General features: G+C 45.8%; 1 pseudogene; it reads left to right on the top strand.

The window, feature by feature from the left end:
* Positions 1-4289: 4289 nt before the first annotated feature.
* Positions 4290-5066, top strand: LOC115528001 (annotated as a pseudogene).

Raw genomic sequence — 5066 nt, 5'->3', positions numbered from 1 at the left:
TCGGCACCCTGTTCTGTTCTGCTAAACATAGTGTTAAAGAGCATTTTTGGTAGGACAGTATGGACTGTTCTAGGACTTTCTAGATTTTTGCGAGAGCGGTATCTAGAAATGATATGTGGGCAGTAAGTGGATCAACTTGTTTGAATGAACGTGGTTACTTTTGTAAACATCTCATGGCAGATCCTGTTAGAGCACATGCAGATTCTGTGTTTCCCCATGATGGCAGTAAACTTGCTCAGTCTTGGGGGGTTGGAGGTTATCGGTATTTTTCATAACTATCACTTCCTGAACTTGACCTTTATTATACTTTCCATATTTGCTAATATGCGATATACTTGAAGTATGTCTTTAATATTACCTGACTTTTTATTTAATTTATTTGTTAATGCTTATTTAAAAAAATTTTTTTTAACGTTTTATTTATTTTTGAGACAGGGAGAGACAGAGCATGAACAGGGGAGGGTCAGAGAGAGGGAGACACAGAATCTGAAACAGGCTCCAGGCTCCGAGCTGTCAGCACAGAGCCCGACTCGGGGCTCGAACTCACGGACCGCGAAATCATGACATGAGCCGAAGTCGGCCGCTCAACCGACTGAGCCACCCAGGCACCCCTTTTAATGCTTATTTTTAAGAGAGAGAGAGAGAGAGAGAGAGAGAGAGAGAGAGAGAACGTCGTGCGCACGCGCACATGAGCCAGTGGGGGAGGGGCAGAGAGAGAGGAAGACACAGAATCCAAAGCAGGCTCTAGGCTCTGAGCCATCAGCACAGAGCCTGATGCAGGGCTCAAACCCACAAACCATGAGATCATGACCTGAATCAAATTCAGATGCTTAACCGGCTGAGCCACTCAGGCACCCCAAAATTACCTGACTTTTTAAAACATTTTTTTTAACGTTTATTTATTATTCAGAGACGGAGACAGACAGAGAGAGACAGAGCATGCGCATGGGAGGGGCAGAGAGAGGCGGTGACACAGAACCTGAAGCAGGCTCCAGGCTGCGAGCCATCATCACAGAGCCCGAGGTAGGGCTCAAACTAACCACGAGATCACGACCTCAGCTGAAGTCAGACGCTTAACTGACTGAGCCACCCAGGCGCCCCAAATTACCTTTTTAAAAGCACACAATACCATTCTGATCTATTAGGTGCCACTTTTTTGCATATATTATCTCATTTAGGACTCCTATTAATCCAATTAAAAATATGCTTTCTTCCTTTCTTAAAACAGAAACATGAGAAGTTACTTGCCTGAATAAATAGTCCATGAACATTATTATTCCAGCAATACTATTCTTGCTCACAGCACTGTTGAAACTCTCCTCTGGGTTTTTTTTTGGGGGGGGGGGCGGGTGGGGACACTTTGCAGCATATTCTTTTGACTGCACTCAGTTGTGGAAAATTTTCACCTTCTAAAGTTTAGAACCTTGTTTATCTACCTACCTACCTAGATCTCTCATCAAAAGGAATTCAGCACAAATTAAAACACGGTCGTTATTTTTACTTGCCGGCTTATAGACATTCATCCCCAGCACCAGCAAGAATACTGAGGAACAGGAACCCTCTGCACTGCCAGGGACAGTATGACTCACTACAAACCTTTGGAAAGCAATTCGGCAATATACGTGTCCAAGCCATTTAGAAATGTTCAAACATTTCAAGGAGGCATTCCTTTCCTGGGCATGTATCCTGTAAGAAATAAGCCCACTGACCCAGTCAAAGGAAGGAAGCATGCGGAGCCACAGGGAAGCGAGGCTTGAATCAACGTTCTTGCAAGAGCAGGTGCCTGACAGGCATACTCGGGGCAGTTGCAGCTGACAATTTATTTCCTAGCGTGCAAGCCCCTCCCCCGGTTCCCCATTGGCTGAGTGCCACCGAGGGTACAGCCTTACCAGACATCACTTGTGCCCACGTAAAGCATAAAGTAATCTGATTAGAACAAATGTACATTCCCTGAGGTGATGCAGAGACTTTCAGTCCCTCCTCCCTTTGTTCTTTGGCACATGCTCGTTGCAAAGCTGGTGAAAATAAGCCTGCAAGACAAAAGGGAAGAAGAACCAGGTAGTGAAGTGTCTAAGGGTTTGTGACTCCATTGTTGGTGGGTGGGGGGAAGGGGGAGGGTCGTATATATTTCCGATAGGTTATAAACCTCTTGTTAACTAGAGACACTACAACTTTCATTCTGGTATTTCTGAAGATGAATCTTCTTCCTCACTTCTCGCAATCTTATATTTTAAAGTTTATTCAAAGTGAGGTCCGATGCCATAGATATCTAATGGAAACCTAGTCCATTGCCTATGAAATATATTCCACACTCCAACTGACTATCAGGTGACTTCTGTTCTCACCTGGGGAGTCGTGGCAGAGCCATCCGAGGAAACCATTAAACCCTGCTGCAGATCGTGGGCTAGAGGAGGTTGGGAAACTGGCACCACAGCCACCCCACCTCGAAGGGCTAGGGTTCCAGTTAGTTTCATTTGCATCTCTAAGTACAAGGTGGGTTAGCCGACTTCTCCTTTGCATGTGTAAAGAGCCCCGCATGAGTACTGCAGTTAAGAGTTCCACAGTTCTGATTTCCACTGTGTTGATCGCAAACGCACAGCTCCTAGGACTACTATTTTGAAGTAAGAACCATTTAAGTGTGCTCCTTTGCAAATCAGTCTTATTCAAAGGCTTTTCCTCCAGGGTTAGCTTTTGCCTTTCCTTTTCAACTGTTTTTTGTTTTTGTTTTTTTTGCTAACGAATCCACTATTCTCTTCCACCCTGCCCCCAAATTTGGCCTTCTATTTCAAGGGCTTAAAAGTATTTATAAAGACTCTCAATACCAAGCGCAAATGAATCCTTGTACACACTTTAAAAGGATCCTGCAATACCTTTCAGCATCTATCACTCACCCCCTACTGTTTATTGCCCCCCCCCCATGCAATGCCCATCCTTGTTCCTGTCTTATTTTGTTACATGTGTGAATGATTGCTCCCCACCCACAGTCCCTTCTTAGAAATGCTTCTGTTTCCACAGGCCAGACAAGCTACCCCTGCCTGCCCATCACTGTGAACTGGACCCATGTGACCAGGGTCCAGTTCACATTCCACTTGCTAAATTGGAAGACATTCCACTTGCTCCAAGAATTTGGAGTTGGGCAGGAAGCTTGTCTCTTCTGCATTTGGATATAGGGATTGAGAGAACGGTCTGCAAAGGACCAACTAGAATGCCAACAAATCGTGGGGTGAAATCACCACTTGGGGACAGTAGCAAAGATGAGAGGCCAGGGAGGTGGTGGTGACCAGGAGAGAGAGAGAGAGAGAGAGAGAGAGAGAGAGAGAGAGAGAGAGAGAGAGGGAGAGAAACTGCCTGGAGTTGGTATTCTCAATCTCGAAGCTCAGTTGGGTTCCTGGGGGTCCTGTTTCTATATAATAAATCTCCCTTTACGTGAACTAGCATAAATGGGTTTTAGTTAATGACACTAAATAATCCTTGAATCATATTCTCCGACTGGGTCTTCAAAATAAAGATTATATAAACTAATGAATAAATATTAACCATATTAGGCACCAATCCCATTCTTTTTTTTTCTTCTCCTTTCTGCTCCTTTAAAAAACTGTGAAATAGGCCATCTGTACAGAAGAGTGCATACAATTTCTATATAAGGTTAAAACCACCTCTGGTTGAAACTATGCTCGTGTTTTATGAATTCCTCTGGGCCAGGTAGTAAATATTTTTCACTTTGCAGGGCATACACTCTTTGCCAGAACTTCTCTGGTCTGTTTGCAGCACTAAAGCACATAATGAATGTGGTCGTGTCCCAGTAAATTTTATTATAAAAACAGGCAGCAGGCTGCATTTGGCCCGTAGGTCATCGTTGAAAGACTATGGCTTAAAGAAGACTTATCACCCCGGTCCAAAGAATTTTAAAGCAAAGTTCTGCATAACCACCACCCAGGTCAATAATACAGCTAACACTGGAGAAGTTTCTGTCTGCCCATCCTGGATAATAATTCCTCACTTCCTTAAAGACACGACCACCGTTCTGACACTTGTGATGGACATCTTCTTGCTTCTCTTTACAGCTTTCCCAGCAACGTATGCATTACTGGGCAGGATAGCTTACTTTTGCCTGTTTTAAAAATGCTAATACATGGAACCCTACTTCATGTGTTCTTCTTTTTCTCCTTTTCCTCCTCCTCCGGGCTTACACAATCTCTTCCAGACTTTAATAAGAGGAAACACTTCCCAAAGGCATTATGGTGGGGAGGTGACGAGGCTGTGGGGGGTGGCCCAACCCAGTCTGGCTGATGAGGTTGGAATATGCCACGAAGTTCCTCAACTTTTTCTACTTCGAGTCCCTCAGCAGATGTGTGGCAGTGACACATGGGCGGTGACCCTGTAGCTGCTGCTGGAGCCCAATCTGGGGCCCTGCAGAGTCGGCAGTGCCAACCAGAGCAGGCAGAAGGACTTTGTGACACCTTGAAGATCTCCTTCCAGGTCAGGGACACCCTCATGCTGGCAGACAAACCCTCTTCTTGGTGCTGGAGGAAGACGGCAGAGTAAAGACAGAAGAGTATTTCCAAACCCTGACAGACAAGACAGCGTCCGTGGTCCTCCAGAAGGGGCGGAAGTAGCAGTCCCCATCAGAGCAGCTGAGGTCCCACGTGCAGGGGGGAGAACACTGAAAGCCTGGGAGAAACCCTTGAGAGGTGCCAACCCCATGCTTGTCTTGATGCAAGGGACTGGGTACTAATTTCCCCCTCCCATAAGACTGCCAAGAAGATCAAAGTGGCCTGCAAAACCTTTGACCGGGACAAAATTAACCCACAGGACTTCGTTGGTTGTTTGAGAGTGAAGGCAACTCATGATGGGACATACTCCATTTCCTATGATATGCACTTCTACGGGGTCAAGTGCATCATGAAGGAAGCTCTTTACCGGTCCCTCTGTGGCATGCAGGTCATAGGCCACATGCTGCTTGCACCTTCTGCTACATGCAGCAACTCTTGGACGCCGCAGAGGGAGGGCAGCCCCAGGGCAGGGCCACGTCTCTCTCGCCAACCAGTCTGAAGATACTACAATGA

This window comes from Lynx canadensis, chromosome D3, assembly GCF_007474595.2.
Source record: "Lynx canadensis isolate LIC74 chromosome D3, mLynCan4.pri.v2, whole genome shotgun sequence".
NCBI classification, from domain to species: Eukaryota; Metazoa; Chordata; class Mammalia; order Carnivora; family Felidae; genus Lynx; species Lynx canadensis.
The sequence above is the reverse complement of the archived record's forward strand: the minus strand, read 5'-3'. Positions and strand labels throughout refer to the sequence as shown.